This window comes from Plectrocnemia conspersa, unplaced genomic scaffold (assembly GCF_051122295.1).
Source record: "Plectrocnemia conspersa isolate PC_06_02 unplaced genomic scaffold, ASM5112229v1 ptg000004l, whole genome shotgun sequence".
Classification (NCBI taxonomy): Eukaryota; Metazoa; Arthropoda; class Insecta; order Trichoptera; family Polycentropodidae; genus Plectrocnemia; species Plectrocnemia conspersa.
Window position 1 is genome coordinate 13220742 of NW_028277168.1, and position 23436 is coordinate 13244177.

At 28.8% G+C, this 23436-nt stretch overlaps 1 protein-coding gene and 1 non-coding gene across 3 annotated transcripts in view; both read left to right on the forward strand.

Moving 5' to 3' along the window:
• Positions 1–23436, forward strand: part of Tsp2A (tetraspanin 2A) — a 192751-nt gene that overhangs the window by 92922 nt on the left and 76393 nt on the right. The gene's annotated exons all lie outside the window — the stretch shown is intronic.
• Positions 13055–13126, forward strand: TRNAH-GUG (transfer RNA histidin (anticodon GUG)). Its single transcript has one exon. It is a non-coding gene; the product is annotated as a tRNA-His (tRNA).

A 23436-nucleotide genomic window follows, 5' to 3' on the forward strand; every position in this document is an offset into this window, starting at 1 on the left:
ATATAAATATTCATATTTATATTTACCACTTTACCTACCGCTCACGCCAATTGGCGTCCTGAGTGTGCCGAAAGTTAAACACCGCAGACGCCAATTGGCGTCCTGTGTATGTTTTCGTTTCCATGTCAAATTAAAAATATATGTTTAGTGTTTTATTTGCTTTTTTTTAAGAGATGACTGAATAAATGTATGAATTTTCATTTTCATTTTATTTTTTTTTATTTTTTTTTAATTATATTTAGACAAATGCGAAGGTTTTATAAATATATTTTATATTTCTTTCATCAGGCAGTTTCATTACCAGACAAACTTATGTATCTTTTGATGTAGTCTGAATATTTTAACAAATTTTTCTAGACATGGTATAAATGTAACAATGCATCAATTCAAGCCATTATTAAGTGGTTCTCAACATGTGGTTCGCCGGAAATAGAAATTAATTATTACATTTCCTTATTATTAGATTTTAAAATTTATTGATGATTTTAAAATTATAAAAGCAAGTAATCTAGGAATTTAAATAAAAATAATTTAAATTGAGTTACCCACCGGCTCTCAAACTTTTTCAAATTTCTAAAAACTTTTATCCAGCACACTTTTTTTTCGGACGGTGTTAAAAAAGAAAAAATATGATATTTTATATACAAACATATAAATATGTATATTTAAAAATAATTTATTGGGTAAATGGGTTTATTAAGAAATAATGTCAAATTACATAAAATTAAAAAATACGATGTATATATATAAAAAGTACAAGATACTAAAAATTTATCATATCATTAACCATTAGATAGTATTGGATTACTGAGAAACTCAAGATTGTCAGATTAGTAAGATTCTATTGTATTTTTTTCTATCCTGTTATAAGGAAATTCCAACATATTTTTTGTGAGTAAATATTATCTCCCGTCAGATATTACTGGCTTACTGGAAATACCGAATCTCAGTGACATTTTATTTTAAAAAGTGGGAATTTTTTCGAGTTATTATTTTTGAATTATTAGCACGATACACAAAAAAACTTATGGATAAGAATTAAGTTTAAGTTATACTATCGTGTGAAGTGTATCTGGTTTTCGTGTGCTCGAGTGAATATTCGAAAAATATTACGAACTGTTTATAAAACATAGTTTTTTAGTTAGATACGAGTGTAGAATCTACGTGAAAATAATTACAGTTTATGTTATTTAATATAGTGTTAAATATATATATAGATATTCCAAGTGACAATGAAAATTATAGTGATAGTGATTCAGACTCCTCTGTTCATGAAAGAAATCGTCCACATGCTATGATGCTCATGAGCAATGAGGAAGATGAACAAGAAAAATATTTAGAAGACATTTTACAAGACACAAAACTTTATTGAAGATGAATTGTTTCCCGTTATTGCAGAAGAAACGAAAAGACACCATAATCAACACATCAACAGATACAAACTGCAAATAAAATCTAAAAAATGGGTAGATGTAACGGTACCAAAATTAAAAAATTGGTATTGCTAATGGGCCTGGTAAAAAAAGGCTCATTACACCTGTATTAGACAATAAATCCACTAATAGGAACCTTGATATTTACAAAAACCATTAGTAGAAATAGGTTTTATCAAAACTTACGTTACCTGCGTTTTTCCAATAATAAAAATGTTCCTGATAATGTAGGATTACTGTTCAAAGTACAAAAAATAATTGATTATTTCTCCGAAAGATAAGAATGGTATGTGAATTAGTGTCAGGATACATGTCAAAATTTAAAATATATTCAGGACCTGGAATTTCGTTACAAGATTCAATATCACATCTAACATCAGACAATAAATACAAATGGCATCATCTTTATATGGACGATTTTTATAACAGTGTTGAAATAGCAAAAAAAATATATATGAAAAAAAAATAGAATCTGTGGTACCATAAGGAAGAATCGGGTTTTACCAGAATATCTGAAAAATGCAAAATTATGAATATTTGAAACCAAATATAAACGATATGGGGTAATATTGTTGCAATTGCGAAAAACGGTAAAAAATCGAGACACTTTAAACTTTCATTATATAACTAGTTATTGTGAAAAGTGATTTACACGTGAAAGACAATGTAAATTATCTGTGTATGTGCCTGGAAAATTTCACATTACGATGGAGTGAATTACAACGGTTAGTGAATATTTTATTGCAAATAAATTATATATCAGTAAACTCGTATTAGTAAAAATGTCACAATACAAAAGAAAAGTTTGCTTGAAAAAAGTTTTTACAAATTCAAAAAAGTTTGAGAACCGCTGGTTAACAAAATTTAAATTATTTTTATTAATATTTCTAGGTTATTCGTTTTTATAATTTTAAAATCAAGATAATCATTTTAAAAATCTAATAATAAGGAAAAGTAATAATTATTTTTTATTTCCGGCGAACCACATGTTGAGAACCATCTAATAATAACTTGAATTGATGCATTGATACATTTATAACATGTCTAGAAAAATTTAACGAAATATTCGGACTGTATCAAAAGATACATATTTTGGTATTTTGTTATATATTTGCAAAGTCAGTGATTCTTACGACGTTATAATTTTCTGATCCTTGTAAATACACAAAAGTTACTCCTATTTATAAAGGAGTAGCAAATTGTGCAAAGAACAGTCGCAGTATAGTCAACTCCTGTTAAATTGTTTAAAATAATTGTTGGACCAAAGACATTGATTTCGTCCCACTCTATCCACCACTGTTACTAACCTTCTGTCTTTCACCAAACGGGAACCATATCTCACGACGCAGGAATTCAAGTAGATATCGTATATACAAATTTTGAGAAGGCATTTGACAAGTTTTGTCATAGATTATTATTTAAAAATTGTCGGATCTCGGTTGCTCTGATGGATTAACTCGGTTATTCTCGAGTTATTTGAGCGATGGTAGACAGTTTGTAACCTATGGCGGCCGATTGTCAAAAGGATATTTTACATCTTTGGGGGTTCCTCAAGGGTCTAACTCTCTAAGACCCTCTGCTCTTTACGTTATTTATTAATGACATAAATACGGTAGTTTCTCCAGATCCAATATGGACCCTTTGATTTTCACGTTATTTATTATTGATATACATAAACCAGTAACAAATTTAAGTTTTATTTTTTTATACAGATTACTCAAAATTGTTTAAATGCATTTGCACTGATGATGCGGACACCTTATCTACAGAGTAAATGTATTATATTATGGATTTTAGGATCCTGTTCGCTATCAGATTATTCTTACGACTTGGGTGGAAAGTTTTTATCTGGAGAAACTTTCACTAATGATCTCAAAATAACTTTTGAATGATAGTGAAGCTTCTCTACACACGTAAACCAATTATTCCGGCTTTTTTATGACGAACCGTTAGTTATTCGTGTCCTCTAAAATACTTTAAATTAACGTCATATATATAGAAAGATTCTTAGAAAGCTTTAGACAGAGCTTGTCATGGTTTAAAGTTTTTTTTGCTCTAACTTGATTACTTATGCTGATTCTTAGCTTATCATATATGATTAACCAAAAAGAAAATGTATATAATATCAATTTTATAAAAATAAAGGTTACATGTTTCTATTACATGCATATTATATACTCAATTTGTACACAATCCCCGTATTTTAATGATGATTTTACTCTCAATATGATTATCAATCGTGCACAATGTACTGTGTATTTTGTATAATCTAACCCAGTAATCTTCCATTTATGAAACTGCGAGTATGTATGTAGCTTACATTCAATTTAACTAAAATACACGTTTGCATAACTAATATTTAATTCCCTAAATTTACAGAACCTGGTCAAATCCACGTGTCATGACTCGAATACTATAGTACCAATAGCATTATGTATAAGCCTTACACTCAAATTACAAAATTCTTTGAGTTATGATAAATAGCTATTAAACTTTTTACATTTTACCTATGTAATAGTTAGGTTTACTTAAGTAATCATTAGATTTACAAGCGTTTTAATAAATTTATCAACCGTAAAAACAAGTATTTCTTTATTGTGTAGAGTTGTGTTCGGCGCGTTGTACAATAATAATTAAAACCGACCAGTGCAGGAATTTCTGGGTATCCTCCGCGACAACTCCAGCCCTACGGCTACGAACTACGGAGCGTAGATAGTGTGTGGCGTAGCGTCGTGACTCCACGTAGCCGTGTGATTTATGACGCTGCGGTGCTTTGAGATGCCCGCGGGCCAATGCCCGCTTTTATTAGCGTCCTTGTAATCATTAAACCTACATTTATTCTGCATGGATTCTTTGTAATCGTTTCAAATGCTTTTATATTTACTGTACATTAAAAAATGACTACTATGACGTACAGAATTATCTTAGCCAACAATTTTATGTATATACAATCATTGTGTATATGTTACAGATAGTGTTCCTCGATAAAAATGCGATATCAAGATTTATTATTTTATTGCGAATTCACATTAAAAATTAAGTTAGTAAAACTATTTCAAAATGTTTAATATCCGCTTCATTTTGTTATATTGCTGCATGTGAAAAATTAGATCAGTGTCAGATGTTTAAAAATATGCGTACTTTCTTGGAAGTCTTTATTAAAAGTTGAAAAAATTTTAATGGAAGAAAATTGTCAACTTCTCTAATCGACCATTTTGCTTTGGTTATCTCAAAACTATATTGATATTCAGATAAGAAAAAACGCTTCGCGGATAATCGTCTAAATTAAAAAATGTATAGAGGCTTTATACAGAATTACGCCATTAAATTTGCTTGTTGGCGAGCTTATGTATATCTTCTTTTAAATATTCCAGAGTTTTTTTGTCTTTATCTTGATGGCATAAAAGCACGTGAAATCGTAGCAGCTTCAGATGCTAACTCAGACTTGTCCAGAGTAGTTGTGAAACTAGGAGGCTTTCATATGCTTATGTCTTTTATTGGATGCAAAGGGTATATAATGAATGAAAGTGGAATCAAGGAAGCTCTCAGTACAATTTATGCTTCGAATTCTGTCGACAAAATGTTGGTTGGTCACGCTTTTGCAAGAAGTATCAGAGGCCATACGCTATTACTTTTTGCATTATCGATGATGATTTTTGAAGATATGGAGATTGAAAGTTATAATGCTTTAGATGGGTTCATTCAGCAGATAACCATTTGCGATGTTTCCTATGAAACTGTGGAAGAATGTGCAGGTAACTCTGGCTCCGTAGTTTACATAGCGTTATCCTATAAACGGATGCGCGCTTCCCACTCCCCGTGCTATATCTCGAAAACCATTAACCACAGAAAGAAAGAAACTTGTAGAAAATTTTATTTTCTATAAGTTTTGTGAAACATCTAATGACATGCGACGCAAAAGAGGCAAGATATTTGCAAAAAAACGATTTTTATGACCTTTGACTTTTAATATCTTGATTAGCAGACACGATATCTTATGAGACTTTTCACCCTATCTTTAGAACGCCAAAACAAAGGTCTGTGCAAAATTTCAGCTTGTTATCTTTCATTCCGAGGTTAAACCCTTATTTGACTGGACTAATATAAAAATGTAGAGCAACAGCAGCTGTTATTAACAATTTTCTCTACGATTTGGCTATAAATATCTGAGCCTAAAATTTTTTATTAACTTGATGCTCTGAAATCAATCGAAGTTGATCGAGTCGTACTGGTTTTTCAATTCTTAGAATCCATCATAACAAACAATCATGCTATTGAAATTTGCTCTTTTCAACAATTATCCAGTGTAATAATAGTATTACTATATATATTCATAATAATTTCCTGTGTGAATAAAATTAAATATGATGTATTATGATACATATTCTTTTTTATTTATCAGAATTTATCGAGAAATCTAGAAGTGAAAATAAGAATTTTAATTTCTCAAAAAAAAAAAAATTGAGAAACCAGAATGCCTAATTATGTTTTTACTAGTATAATATAATTTTACTATTTAAAAAGTAATACACAAGTAATTTATAATTTCAATGGTCCATATAAGTAACACTATTTTTACACATATGTTAGGTGAACAAATTTGGCATATACTTGTCGCTGCTATCGTGGAAGCTCGATTTGACAGTTGCGAAACGTCCATTGCTATTTAAACCCAAACACAGTTTTCAAATTTTCAATGTTAATAATTTAAGTTTATTAGTCACATTTTATAAAAAAATTACATACAATTTAAAGAAAAAATATATTAAAATTGTAATATTTATAATTGTATTTATTTGAATGTAGATTTAATGACTTGGTTGCAAGATTTTGAAAATATAACTTATTACCACAAATACAAATAGTAATATGAAAAAAGCCTATCGAATAATACCTTAGACGTTTCAGCGAACCTTTCATCGGAAACTTTATTATTCAAACAACTAAAAAAAACTTTAATCCTATTGTAGTTTATCCTGTCCCCTGAGCCGTAAAAGGGCAAACATACTTAAATACAAATCGCTCGTCGAGGTTAATCCAGACAAATTCCATTCGAAAAATAAACTAAAATTCTAAGACATTCAAATTTTCTACATGCTTGAAATCGACCCAAGTTCGTTAATAAATAATAAGCAATTTGGCCTGATAACCCTTCGCTTCTTATTAGCTACCCTTTAGTGAGTTTAGTATAGTTTATGTCGCGGCGGACGAAATTGTGCCTCTCGGCAGAATTTTATTATTCATTGTGACACACGTCGTAAATAAAAGATAAAACCGATCCCCAAAAATAATAGGGTGCCGGGCACCCTGTCGAATTATTTACCAGAAAGACACGACACGGCGGTCGGTCATTTCAAATTGAATGCAAACTAATTAATTCAAGCCGGCCAAAGTGTAAGACCTTCTTGCTTGCATACCTGCGTTAGGTGCTGGGCGTTTATCCGGCCACCCCCTAATCCGCTAAAAGGGTCGGCGGAGCCCTTTCGCAGGCTTAGGGGCCAGTTTGCAAATCCTCTTTGAAATATTCGTCACTTACATAATGAAATCATTATTCACATCACGATAATGCAGTGATACGCAAACATGCGCGTCGGGAAATTCGGTAATAACAACAGTCTTGCGATAGAGGGTAAGCCTGAAAAGCCACTGCTAGCGCCTGTGCAGAATATAGTAATCACGATAAGACCATTTTACTAAATCTATAAATAAATTGATTGATATGTATTTTAAAATACTCAATTAAATCAGTACATCTTTTCATCATGTTAAATAGTTTTATTGTTTAATTTAGAATTTTAGAAGTTACTAGAACGCGTAAAACAATTTTTTAATTTGATAAGTTATATTGTTTTATGGTCTTATAAAAATATTAATTTCAATAAGATATTTTGTTTAAGTGCAGAACTTATTAGCTAGTTTATAGAAAAAAAATCGTTGGATCTATGAAAATACGACCCACATAAATCTGACTACATAACAAATAATACATCTTTTGACAAAGGAGACGATAGATTTTTCTTCATAAAGAAAATTACTTTTTTTTCAAGCGCAACTAAATTAATGAGATTCGTCTCAAGCATCGTTCGACGAAGACTTTAGATAAGGCGTAGCAAGTGAAATTTGCTAAACAAAAATTAGTTTTTTTATTAGTTACACGCATAAAACCAAGGGCACCGTGCCCTACGATTCGTTGCCACCCCCTTTTCTATCGCCTACGTGATACGATTTAAAAGTCAGATTAACAGGCCGTACCTTTTTTTCTCTCCGATGCTTCAGTACGCATGAATATATTTCTTTCAGGGTTAGAAGTATGTAAACTTTGAGGTGGCAAGAATAATGCCAGGATAATATAAATCGTATTTTTGGCGCATCTACGAACTAGCTGGGTTCCTAAAAAGTATATTTTATAATTATTGTCGTTTTTTGTTTATACAAATTTATGGCACATAAACAATAATATTATAAAATAACATTTAGGAGCATTTATTAAAATTACATAGATATATTTAACTGCAGTTTAGCGTACCAAATGCTTTTTCTGTATCAATAGCTAAAAATAAATAAATAAATAAATAAATAAATCTTGTATATGGGTTTTAAAATTATTTTTTTAGATATCACAAAAATATTTTTAATCTTACTTGATTAAACACATAAATTTTATACGACCAATCATTTAATGCAACATGCGAAGATTGTAAAACGTCTCATATACACATTTCTGCGACATTTTTGCATAGCTACGCGGGCGCAAAACTGCTTAGTCGTATTTTATTACGTACACCCATATATTTAATAAGTTTTTCTCTCTTTATTTTTCTTCTCATCCACTTTCATCTGCCTTACGTTTTTATTAATAAACATTTATGTTATCTGATGTTCGTAAAAAACAAGGCAAAATATGACAATATAAACGAAGGTCTCAGAATTGAATTTTCACATACATTCGCCAACAGCGTCCGCATTTCGAAATAGGCCCCGGGTAATGGGTTTATATTCCAGTCATGGTCGTAAGGAGATATAAAAATTCTTGTATCATTCGACATACGCTCATGCCGGCTGCTCTAAGATGGGTAGGGCGAAACGCTGATAAGGACTTCAAGATTTGGGGGTGAGTATTATTCACCCAAACCACCCCCAATGGTGTGCCAATCAACGAATATTACAAGGGAACTAGATTAAAAAAAAAATGCTTTAGGTGATAAAAACATTAATTTTTTTTTATTGCCAGGTGAGAGATATATGTATTTTGACAATAATGCAATATTTAAACTGATAGCCTTTTTACTATCACGTGTTACTTTTCAATAATCAATAGAATATACAATATTTTAACAATTTTTTTAATTATTTTGCGATACTCACTATAAACGTCATTTGGTATTAATGTACTTACTTTAAAATTAAAAATTTATTTTACATCAAAAACACATGGAAAGTCAAATGTTTACAGCGTTGTAACAACAAAGACAAAATAACTGTAGCCATCATTTTTATTGTGATAGATTTTTTATATTTTTTAATAATTTTTAGATTTACTTATCACCATGTGATTTCTGGCATTAATAAAATAAGGACCACTCTCGCTAAATCAGATGACTCTTAATCTGCCACCTATACTATGATTTTTGCCGCTTGATTCTACGAATTAAGCAAATTAAGTCGTAAAATTCCACATTCTAATTTAAACGGCAACTTATTTAGTTGCAACCAACTCGGCTGGCTATTTACGATAGTCGCTTAAGCCAACCCGGAAATTTCATAAGGCATTAGAGCTTGAATATTAGTAACTGCCATATGGCTCCGTGTATGCGGAGCCTTAACGCCATACACAGCACCGTGGCCATTTCCATAAATAAGGGTCAGAAGACATGCTCTGTGTTAATGGTATACACATCGAACACGTACCCTTATTCAAATGAACGACGCCACCTCATCCCTTCGTTAGGCATTCTAATAAATAAGCTTATGAAAGACGTAGGCGAATCGACATATTCAAAAGACGTTGGCTCGGTTCAGGCATTCAATCGTTGATGAATACAGGATTTATATATGTATTATATAACAAGATTCAAGGATAAGAAAGTAATTAAAAAAAAAACATTATTATACTTATGAATTAGTCTAGTCTTTATCATATATTTTTTTTGATTTAAAAAATATTTCAAGTCGTTTCCAATATTTTTAAATGATATTATCAATATAAAGTTCACAATTAATTTTAAATTGGGCTTTCGAGATTATTTGCATATAAAAATATATTTTATGTTCTTATCAATTATAAATTATAATTTAAAAAAAATTCAGTTCAAAAATATATGTTATAAGATCTGTATAACATAAATAAAATATGAGCATTAAATGTTTTCATCCGTAAATTTAAATGTATTTTTATGACAAATTTTGTGCTATAGTGCTGTTATAAAATTGTGCTTATGCCTGTTTTAATTATTTAGAGTATCTTTTTTATTGAGTATAAATTATGGACTAAAATATGTACCTGCTTTTTTATATGTATATTTTTTTGATTGTCCTAATTCATAATGTAATAAATAATTATAGCTTTTGAAAACAACGTATTAAAAAGCTAAACATATTATGGTTTTGATAGTAAGTTTTTAGACTTTTCAGTTACTACTATATAAAATTACATATGTATTAGATTTATAACATTGAAATAAGTTTTTATCTTACATTAAATTAATTATTAGAATTCTTATTTAAATAGTTTTGGCAAGAAAAAAATCACACTTATACGTTATAGGTTATCACAAAATGTAAGTCGTTTTTTCAATGAAACTAAAAAAATCACTTTTAAATGTTCATTTTTAAAACATAATTTATTTGTAAATATATGGTATTCTTTTACTTTGCAGTCAATTTTTCAATTTCATGTTGGAGTTTTAAAACAAAATATTCCAATAGCTCCCTTTTCAACATTTTTTATGGGCCCATCCAGTATGCGTATTAATAAATTTTGGTTAATATTTTGTGTATATAAAATGGTTAGTTTAATATCTCAAAAATACACGCTATTTTTCAATGTTCAAAGAAAGATATTACATGACGCTTGAATCCCATTAAAATTTACCCCAATGAAAATTATCAAAGAAACACGCAAGCAATTTCAAAACATATTCAATTCCTTTTGTGAGCAGGCAAAATCTCTTTTATATTTTCACGAAAAACCTTTAAAGTGAATTTAACATACAAAATAACAACTTTAATAGTGATAATAAATTTATATTTAATATAATAACTAGAAATCTGTATATATATATATTATTTGTCCATTTACCGGGGCCGCGTCATTTGTATCGCGTTAATGTGATAATTAGGGCGGTGATAATTATAGATTTTTCGTTCGTATAGACTACAGAAACATACTAACCGAAAGTCTTTGATATTATTCTGACGTCATCTCGTTTGTTCATTGCGATATATTTGTGGATTTCTATTTTCAGCGCTTCGCGTTTTATACGAACAAACGGATTTTTAACGTTAGCTACAGTCTTTGTGCTGCTAAAGTCAATTTTGTGGTCTTCATTAAAACTATGTTCAACTAGAGCAGAGTAACCATTAAACTTTTGTATTGCATTTTTAAATTCAGCTTCTTGTTATGCGATGCGTTTATTAGTTTATCATATATAGAGTTTATTGTAAAACGTACACATTATTGATACACTCATTGGGATTAATTTTTTTTTTCGATCTTTTCATTGAGAAGCATCGAACTCAATTTTTTTTGATGAACAATTGGACTTATGCCGTACTTTGCCAAGACTCTTCCGATCTTTTCTGTAACCCTAATTAGCTCGAAAATTAATAACTATGTAAAAAAAGTATAAATGTTTAAGGCAAAAAAAATTTTGCCAATTGGAATAAACTGGTTATAAATTTGTATAAAATCACTAGAAAAAGATTTTTATCACTTTCAGTGGTGTTTTAAACCCTAAAAATATTTTTGAAAAATTAAATATTTGTAAAAATAAAATATTTATTTTTTGATATTTTACCTAAATTGACTTGAAATTAGTTAAAAAATAGAAGGCAAATAGAATTATTTTTATACCATTAAAGTTGCTTAGAGCTTAAAATCAAATATAAAGGTGTGAAAAATTGTACTTTTATTTTAAAGTTATCTACTTATATAATTAAACGTAAGGAAAAATTTATTAGTAAAATAAATATTGTCATAACTTAGCTTTATGTTAGTACAGATATATAATATTAATAAAATAAAAATCATACTTTACGTAGATTGCTCTGAAGTTAGATGCGAATGAAAAATAAAAAAATCTAAATTTGAATCGTAGAAACTGTCTCTTTAAATATAAAACATACATTAATTATATTTTAATAACATTCAATTATATACTATAAGAGCTTATCAATGTATCTATGTATCGTACATATATAAAACTATTTCTTTATTTACATTACTTTAATATATGTTTTTTCTTTTTAATGAAGTTAATGGTAATACATTAAATATATGTTTAAATGCTTGCACATAAGTATAGAACAGAAAGAAATAGTCAGCTCTACTCTTAATTAATAATACTCAAACTGAAGAACATGTCGTTATAGTATATTAATGATAAATACTTTAACATTTTAACCAAAGTACCCAAGACGATGACATGATTTTAATTAATTTTCGGTACCACCTACGTTTTATCGTGGCCCTACCTCACTTAACGGTCCATTGCGGTGGTGTGTAAAGCGAATGCAGTTCCCAGCAGGGGAGCTCCATGCGTCTTAATGAGGTTGTACGACTGGGGATTTAGTGTTATTGCTTCTAATGGCACGTTGTAGGATACGTAGAAATGTGCAATTGTTATTGCCTTTGTATATGACGAAACACGATCGCGTTGTTAGTGCTAAACTTCGGTACGGAATTTCGCCGGGAAGGTCGACACTCGCATAGTTAAATTAGCATAAACCTGAGATATACTTACAAAGATCTAGTGGTTTGTATGCTTATATATCTGTAGAATATGTGAACATGGTGCTTTGTCTCCTATGAAATGGATTCGTTACATAGTCTAAAAAGGCAACCTGATATAAGGCTGATGAAATCACTCATGCTCACTAGTAAATATACTTATTTAATGTCTGTATTAATATCGGTAATATAACTCGCGCTATCATGCTATCTTATACACAGTTACCCTATATTAAACGCCATTAGAAATTTACTCTTAAAATTATGTAATATTTTAAGGTTATTAGAATATTATTGCTTTAAAATGACACTAGTTGACTCATCGCTGTTATTCCATTGAATATCAATTATAAAAACTATATAGGAAAAGATAATATTGTACTCAAATGTATGTTTAACTTAAATAACAATAACATGTATAATTGAGTATAGATAAGAATACCTATAAAAATTTTAATCTCATTTCAAGATAAAAAAAAATAATGTTACTACGGTCACGGTCGCCGAGGTGAACGGAGAATGGTATGCGTTATGCAATGTTTTTCGTTTTCGCTTAACGGTTTTATTGGAGCAATGCATAACTAATTGGTCGAGAGGAGAAAGTAAACTGGTTCAACCTTGTTTTCTCATGATAAGAGTAAAATTTTCGATTACTCGCTCACCAGCTCTGGTAGCCGTGATCGTCTAGTGGTTAGGACCCCACGTTGTGGCCGTGGTAACCCAGGTTCGACTCCTGGTCACGGCAGTGAGAATACACTGTCGCGGCAGAGCTATTCTTTTTTAATTTTAACCAAATAGTTTTTAGCTATACTAATTACCAATTTAGTACTTAATCTATTTTTTTAATTTTTGTTTAAAATTTTTTTTTTTTTAAATTTACAAATATTTAAATATTTTTTTAGGGACCATAAGTAAATATTTATTTAAAGTTATAAAAAAAATGAAGTCATTATGAAAAAAATGATTATTATTTTTATACCGAAAATTTATTTATTTTAAGCATACTAATTAAATATAATATAAATTTATAGAAATGCATATAAATGTTAGACTTAAAATGGTATTATCATTTTTTGTTTATTTTTCTAGAAATCTTAGATAAATATTACAGCATATTACCGAGTATCTTTTAGGGATTCTTGTCCGTCGCGTCAGTTCTTCATCGTATTATTTTATGTTTTTTCACTTAAATTATATAGAAGTATAACATGATGATTTTTTCTATGAATTTTATCTAAATTAATTATATAATAAATATTTAAAAAAGTTAGATAAATATTTATTAATGGATATAACCAAATATCAGTTGGGGATTTTTTCCGTCGGTTCTTAATCGTTTTTTTCTTGTTTCTTAGGCTGAATCGTAATTAAATTTATTTATTTTAATAAAAAATATTAATAATAATCATATCGTGAAACACTAAGACACGACTGTTGTTTTATGAAGTGATCACTATTATTTTTTAATGAAAAAATATTATAAAATTTTAATTAAAAATTATTAAATATATATTATGCTATTTATTTTAAGACTACTACTTTAGAAACACAACTGTTATATCTTCATAGTAATGAAGATAGCATTATGTTTACTACCCTATTTCTGACAAGCAGTATTTGAACAATTTTTGTTTTTTTCTCAAACTAGTATTTTACTTCAATAAAACTGATAATTTTAATTGTTTTTATAGGTAATTTAATAATGTTTTGAAACGAATATAAAAATGTATAAATTTATAAATTTTGTGTTCATAAAAATAATATTTATATCTATCATTTTTTAAATAACGGTAAATGACGGCAATAAATATATAATCGTAATTGTAGGATCCTTACCGATTTTTTTGAATGAATTAAAGTGGTTTTCCAATTGGTTTGGAAATACACAAACTATAGGCAGGCGTTAAAGATGTTTGTTAAGTAATGAATGCAAGCTTCAGGAATGTGCTTAATCAATATTATCTATTTTGTCAATTCCAAAATTTTTTTTATTTTTTGAGTTTTAAAATTACCCGTGAGCTATATTTGAAAATTCAATCTTTAACTAGAGCAAATGCTTTTATTTTTCTTATCTGTCTATTCACTTTATTTTCAATTTTAGTATTTTAAATTTTCAGTGAGTTTCTATGATAAAGAAAAAGCGTCAGCTAACTTCTTTACCTTGCAGTGATCCGTGTCAGCAATGATATTTCTAGTTTTTAAGCGTGGAATTATTAATAAATATCGTGAAGAGCAGAGAACCCATGATGGATTCTTAAAGATCCCATAAAAGGAAAAGACTTAGGCCGGTTTCACACGTGCCGGGTGGATTTGCCCGGCACCGGGCCGGCGCCGTGTAGTGGGGATGGTGTTGTATGGGCTAGTACCTATCATTTCAGACGTGCCGGACAAATCTACCCGGCGCCGGCCCGACGCTGACTGCCGGGTTGTCGCCGGCCGCGCTCACTAAACTGTCCGGCGCCGGGTACCGAGTTGAGTGTGGTGGGGGTAAAACTCAAACATGAACCGGGCCGTTGACAGTGATTGTGGTATCTTGTAATAAAATTATTAAATATATTCCTCGTGTTTAGGCAATAGTGGAAGAAATAGACCTCGAAATTTTAATTATATTAATGTAATCTCTTTTAATTATCTTAGTAGAATACATACAAAAATAAAAAAATAACGCGAAATGTGTGGAAGGACTTATGTGAAGCCGTTAATCCTAAATTACTGGCACAAGTTGACGGGGTATAGGTCGGGTTGGAAAGAAACCGGCCAGAAACCGGCCACGTGTGAAAGCTTTGTTAACGGCGCCGGCCCGGTGCCGGGTGAATCCATCCGGCACGTGTGAAACCGGCCTTAGTCTAATGAATAATTAATTGTGATTAAAACTAATAAATAGCACAATAAACATACATGTATACTTTAAAGTTAGGATATATATATATAAAAATCTTAAGTTATGAAAATTCTTAAATTTATTTAATTAAAATCTTTGATTTTCGGGATTTACAATAAACAAATAATTTCTAGTTATACATTAAAATATTATTTTAAATTACAGGCATATTAATAAGTTTGTAAATCAATAAAGACGGACATTTAAAAATAGCTCAAAGTATTTTGTATTATATTATATTAAGCACAACTAATAAATAAGTACAATTAGAAATTACTTAGTATCAATATTTTTTTTCTGAAGTAGTGTGTGAATTAAATTATTTAAACGCACAATTTAAGAAGTAATTGCAAATAATCAATAAATAAAACAATATTTATTTTGATTTTAGTTACGTATTGGGAAATATCAAATGACTTATATTTATGTATTTCAATCAATGTGTATACATATTAATTTGTTTTTAAAAATTTTTTATAAATGTGTAATTCTTTTAGAGATACATGTAAATATATCCATTAGTTTATTATGAAATATCAAAAATATATTTCTTAACTGTTATGACAAGAAGAGTTTAGAAAAATCGGTTTCGCGTCAATGCCTATGATAAGACCTGCCGAACAATGAAAGCACATATTTCATTCGCGCGGAAGAACTTGCGCGCCTCATAAATTACTAAAAACTAATATATGGCAGGGAATTAATCATTAGCACAATACATCTAATATCACGCATACACATACATACACACACACAAATATCGAAGTCACTTTTACCAGGGACGGAATTTCCCATGCGCCGCAGGCGAAACACATTCGTGCCCCTCTACAATTTCATTTTCCACACCATTAATCATCAGTTTCCTTCTCACGTATCCACGTGCCTATTTTATCATACGTGCAATAAGACCGTGGCGTTTTACTTAAATATCTTTTCAAACCTCCCGAGGGCTTCCGACCCTGGCGAAATGGTAATTCTCCGAGAATGGCCCAATGTTAATGCACATCTACGTGCGACCTGCTCTAATGGCAAATCGATACTTTTTTCTTCCTCTTCATGCTTTCAATATTTAAAAGCAGTGGCACGTATAGGGAATTTTTCAACCGCAAATAGAATATATATCACGACGTTAATAGATTAGGGGGGCACTTCATTAAAGCGAATTTCCTTGTAACGTCGTATGTACAATGGTGTGTACGGTTCAGTTTGCTTTTTATTATCTCGCTGTGTAATAGATGAAAAGGGTTGTTGCCCGTTTTCAGACTCGCATAACTGTTTCATCCTTGTAATGTGGAAGAGAAAGTCTCAAAATCTTGATAAGGGCCTTTCCCGGGGGCTTTCCGCTTCGGTGCCACAGTGTAGAAGAAGATATATGCACTCAATATGTCACTGCTGTGCGATAATAATATATATGAGAGCATTTTCCTCTTCTTTTATTAGGCCTTTTATGTTAAAATTTATCTTTGGACTTTATCGTTTTATTAGGATATACATACATATGTAAGACAATGCTATATAAATTAATTTCATTTATTCAGTACGTACACTTGATGACATGCGTTTTATTTTACACTCATGAGCTTGTATTTTTTTTATTTAACATACACCAGAGACCTTTGACAAGCATTTCCACGAATGCCTCCATAACTTCTTCGCGGGGAGCAAATAGTTCCCTTTTTACGACCTGTATATTGTTGCGTATCTCAAGTACGCCTGCATCATCATGACCTTCTTTATAGTAGTGACATTATTTTTTTTATATATTTTCAACCCTAAAAATGTATAAGTGTGTTTGTATGTATGTAATAAATTATATGGCACAATGGGAGCGAAAATAAATTTAATCTTTCCGACACGCCATAGTTACATCACGCTCGAGATGAGCAAAATAAGCTTATACTGTGCGGCTCATAAATACACATTTCAGTATAGATAACAGTAACAAAATAAAATATAAATTTAAAAAGATGGTGATACATATAAATTCAAATAAAAACTACTTCATAGCATAAAAATATAATTTGAATAAAATATTTATTTATTTGTCTAATTATATAAATCATATTATCAATTAAATAAAAAATATAAATTAGCAACTTTATAGTTATAAGTTATATTTTAGAATATATATATATTTTTAAAATAATTATTGTTCTTTTCACGAGCAATTTTTTACACTTATTTTCTGATGGTATTTTTACTATAAAGGTAAACTTATATTTAGTCATGTTTATTAAAAAAAAACTCTCTCAGATGTTTATAGAATAATTTTTTTCTTACATTATTTTCTATTAAAAAAATTCTATTAACGTTTAAGAAGGAAATTTAATACAGATTAGAGATCCATATTTTATATCACATGTATAATAGTGCTATTCAGTAAATAGTATAAATTTATATGAAACATAAACATTTGTCTCTGAAGCAAGCGTCCAGCTTTTTAACACATTTTCTTCAATAAAAAATTGCAATTCTATGCTTTATTATTAAATATAAAATTGAGTTGAATTTGTTTTGAATTTTTTTTACAGTAATTTTAAAAGTTTACGTTACGATACAAAGGTAACACTGTCCTGAGTAGTATTTTGTTATTGCTGATTTTATTACTAAATTAAAAAATAATGTACCTCCCAACAGTAATTTAATTATATCGACTACAAAAATAGTTTACCTGCAATAAAAAAATAATACCAGATTTTAATAAGCACATAAGACATTAAATCTTTGTAGCCAAATTTACAATTTTCTAAATGAACATTCTTTAAATAGAACAATGATTTAAAATATATTAATAAAATAAGTAAAATACATAATATAAAAATATATTAATGTCAAGGAGACACGAGGATATGACCCAATTAACGGCAAAGTGATATAATAATTGCCAGTAAAAGTCATAAACAATTATTTTTACAAAAAAAATGTTTTTTTTTTGAAAATTTAAATTTATATTTATATATATATATATATATATATATATATATATATATATATATATATATATATATATATATATATATATATATATATATATATATATATATATATATATATATATATATATATATATATATATATATATATATATATATATATATATATATATTTATATAAAAAAATTATTCTGAAAATGATTAAATAATTTTTAATAAATATTTAATAAAATCTGTGGTAAAAACAATACATTTATTTAAATAAAGTTAAATATCTTTAAAACATTGATGCTTAATGTTATTAAATATTTAAATTAAATTTTTACAAGAAAATTTTTACATTTTTTCCGTGTTACCTATTTAAAAAATAATATTTCACACTTAATTCGTCATAATATTCATGACGATACCTTGCAAAAGGTTAATGTAAAAACATTTCTCCCAACGGTCTCATTATGAGTACGTGCTTTAATGCCTCCTCGGCTCGTAAAGAAGCCTACAACTCACGGATATTTTAGTTAAAAAAACACCATAGTACTTACGTCTCTATTATGTCGTTTAAATACGTCATGTTCTCAAGAGTATTATGTGAGAATTAAAAAAAATAAAACTAAGCCTCATATTGTATATCTACCATATACGCATATGTTCGTTTATTGACGACGTAGAAAATAATCTACCCGCTGTAAATCGTCCGAGTGGAACTCTATTGTTTCGCTGATAAACAGCAGGGAGCTGCCATTGTTCCTTTTACGACAATATGCACTTATACGTCGATAAAATCTTAAACTACTCTGATTAAATTGTCTCAATTTTTGCCCTTTGCTTTCATCTTTATTGTGGTGCAGCAGCAAAGCGAAGCTTTGTTTGAAAGGACGTCGCTTTTGTACACTGTTTCTTTATGAACAATTTAATTTTCATTTACTTTTGTATTATATTTTAATTGTCCGTCTGTTTATTTCTCTCTCGTATTCATTTAATCCACGAGTTTTTCTTATTAAATAATCGGCGGATGGAAAACTTATGGCAGTCGGCAATAAACCGAAGAAATGGCGCGATTTTGAGTAAGCCCCGGAGAAGAAACTTTTATTCTTAAATAGTTTTAATCTGGATTTAATTAAAATTCAAAGCTCTGCGATTGCTGAGCCAGTGCTTTGATGGGGCATTAAAACGTAATCAAAGAGCAATTTTAATTACCAGTCAACCGGGCGCGGACGTAAAAGTGTAAGCACGAGCAATTTATGAGAAAAAATATTCAACTCTCGCTTTAAAACCATGGCTTTGCATATTTCATCAATTAACGCTAAAACCCGATAAGCCTTATAGGAGAATATTCATATATAAAAGTTCACGAGCAATCATTAAATTTGATGTGTCAGGAAATATAGAAAGCTTTTAAATATTGTTGTCATTTTGATAAATAAAAATTAACAAGGATACATTCATAATTTATTAAAATAATACCAGAACGACAAATAAATAGTATTTGTTGTTTTAAAAATCGCTCACAACCCGACATAGAGCGAAATTAAGACTGCCTTGGTACTATTTTGGACAACATAAAAAATATAAATACGAAAATAACTAAAACATGCTAATGGAGTAATGTTTATAATTTGGGAGAAATCTTGCTTATGCCCTTTAGTGAAACCTGGGAAGTCAGTTCATCGGTAATATTAAATTTATTGTCGATTCCTCGAATGAAATTGTGCCGTATATCTTAAATTAGTGCTTTCATCCAAAGCTATGAAATAAGAATTAGAAATATTTGTTTGTTTTTAGGACAAATTATTTCTGCTACTGCTTTAACAATAATTAAGAAACTTCTTTTCCAAGTAGTTGTTATTGCAACGTAAAATAGTCTGTAGCTTTATTTTAGAAAACGCTTTTCTTTCGTGTATTTAGCCTTTAAATTTAAATAGTTTTATTAAGATAATATAGAGGCAATGCTAAAAAAAAAATTTTTTTTTTAAATCTTACGAAATATTTCATTTTAAGCAATATTCATACGTGGATTGTATAGCCATGCTCTATTTTATTTTACTTAAGCACAATCTCAGTTATTTAAGCAATTATTCAAATCATTAATTTTTCAATTAATTTTGCCTATGTTCTAAATATATAATACATAGAATTGTCATATTATTACTTATATTTTTTATTAAATGTTAAAATATTGGAGTTATATGTTCATAATAATACAGTTCTATTTTCGAATTCATAGCACGATTTTCGCAATTGATGTATTGACTACTCTGGATAGATAATTTGTGTACACAATGTATATAATGAATATTTAGTTATTAAGCTATGCTATCAAGTTTTTATTGCAACTACATAAATTGATTTTACCATTAAATATATTTAATATAGCAATAAAAATATACAAAAGCTTTTATTTTTACTTTTAGATGCCAATCAAATAAATTATTTTTAATTAAAAATTTGTACGCATTAAAAACATTAGGATTTTGCTATTATTTAAAATAGTAAAAATTATTACCATGTTAAAAATTTTAACATGTTAAAAATTATTAACATGTTAAATATAAAAATTTTAACATGGTAAAAAATTTAAATATTCAATTATCAATATTTAAGACTCACATTTTATTCAAGCTTTTTCCGTCTCTTGGTATCTTAACGCATCAAAATAAAAGTGAAAGAATAACGAAAGGAAATGAGAACGATGTCGCACTTGCCAAACGCGAATATTCGTCATGGACCCGAAACCAGAAAAAGAGAAAAAAATATGAAGCGGTAGCAAAAAAGCACTGAGAATGCACATAACACGGTTTGCTGCCCGTGTGGGAATCATATGATTTATGTATTCAATTCAAAACATCACGTAGGCAACAAAAAGCTTGATTCAAGACACGCACTCTTGTGACTTACACAGAGGCTCACTAAGGCATGAAGATGGGAAAATATGCCATTTTCAGACGTTGTCAGACGTGATTTACCTGATGATTCGCGCATACCTGAAATAAAAATATGTATAATGCGCACGTTCGGGCGTTTCCAAATTCTACCAGACGCACGTTGTTTTATTTTGGCATTTTTGATTTCAATATGAATGTACTTCTAAGAATATATTTAATGTAACGTAAAAATGGAGAAAGATACTATGAATGAGTGACGTTGTAATATTACGATTATTTATTTATATCCTAACAATAACATTAAGCACATATTCAATGATCATTTAACTATGTTAACCTACGGTGCAAATATTTAGTCAAATAATTATATATATATAAAAGCATAGTATTGTTTTAAAAAAATAATGTAAAAATAGTAAAATAATAATATTCAAAAAGAAGAGGGGTAATTTATTTATATATTTATATGATTCGTTAAAAAATTTTCCAATACCTTTTTGAAAAAAATACAATATATATTAAATAGTTGGTTTCTCTTTCCTTTTATAAGAACTGTAAAATCGACATTTCTTCAGTTGTAATAAAAGTTCTAGTAATAACAACTTTTACTTACTTTTCGGTTAAATTTATGTTGTACTTTTCTTCTCTAATTACTGATCTATATATTGATTATATTATCCTGTAGCTTCTCTTTTAAATCGATTAGAATACAGATTTCGACTAGATATTTATAAAATATTTGCCAGAAATGCTTTCATTTTTAATTTATTTTACGAACAACAAAATAACCTAACTATTATGTCTAATAAATTTTTGATACACCTATATAGGTATTATTTTGCGAAATTTTCGAAAAACATCGCTGAATATAGAAAAAAAAATATCAGAAAAAACGCAAACAAATATTTGGTGGAATGGTAGAAGTCTGTAATAAAAAAAATACTTATATACAACGTCATATATCTTCTCACAGTTTTTGAGCTAAGGCCATCTTGGGCATTAAGTTAAATTTTATTTAACAATATTAGCTTTAAATTTTTTTTAAGGAAAACAGGATAAAAATTAATTATAGATTTGTTTTATTTTAATTTAGATAATATTTAATTATTTTATGATGCTCGCTTAACTTTTTTTAATGTCATATTGTATAAATATGGTAAAATATGCGTAAAATAAAAGGCTTGTAGAACTGCAGGCATTTTAAAATCTTTGATTATTAATCAACAGGTATTTTTGGGAATTATCTAACATGTATAATTGAACTAGTTATGTCACTGGTGAACAAATACATTTCTTATTATCTATGTATATATTTTTTATATGTTGCAATATTTTAAAATATAATAGACTAATATTCGATCAATATATCTATTTATAGCGCATGTAAAAAATTAAACTTGAAAATTGTTTTAAAAAAGTGTTGAACACGCTAAAGGCGCGGTCAAATAAAGCACAGCTTTTTCGGCAAACGTGATTTAGTGACCATTTGAGACATTTATATATTTTATCACTCTCCAATTTTTTTTATTATTGCAGCGCAATATTTATTGTATAAAAACATTTTAAATATAACCTTATTATGCCACCCTTAAAAAATAGTTCACTCGTTATTTATCTGATATACTTAAGCCCGATCAACTAATGAATAAAACGTTATTTTGCGGCACCATGTATTCGACGTGCAGTTAGAATGGTTTTTCGTTAAATGAAATCTCATTTTCTTTGCAAATTTTTAGTCAAGAAAAGGGGACGGAAGGGGAAAAACACCAGACGTGATAAAACTATACATTGCTATCTTCGCGGGGAAAAGAACGGGGCAAAGTAGACGTCTGGCAACACCGGGCTGGAAAATAATACAGACCGAAGAGGGGTCGGGAACGGGTAGCAAGAATAATAAGATTTCATAATCAGGAAAAAATGTTTTCCGTCGTGTAATAAAGTTAAAAATTTTATAACAAGATTGGAAACGCTGTAGTATGTGGCAAATAAAAAAACTTGGCACGAAAGAAGAATTTATTGATTATTTTTCTTACAAATATTTATATATTTTAAAAATGATCTATGGTACTTTAAAATTGTATTTAAGCAATATATTTGATTTTAAATAAAATCAAATATATTGCTTAAATTAAATTTGCATCAATAATACTTTAATAAGTTTATAGTACCATAGATAATTTTTTAAACATGTAAATATTTGTAAGAAAAATAATGAATAAATCTTTCGTGCCAAGGTTTTTTTAATAAAATAAATATTTTTAATATTTTTTATGCTGGAATATAAATTGAAGCATAATAGTAACGTATTATACAATATTTACAATGTTAATCGTTTACAAAAGATTAAACTTTCTAAAAC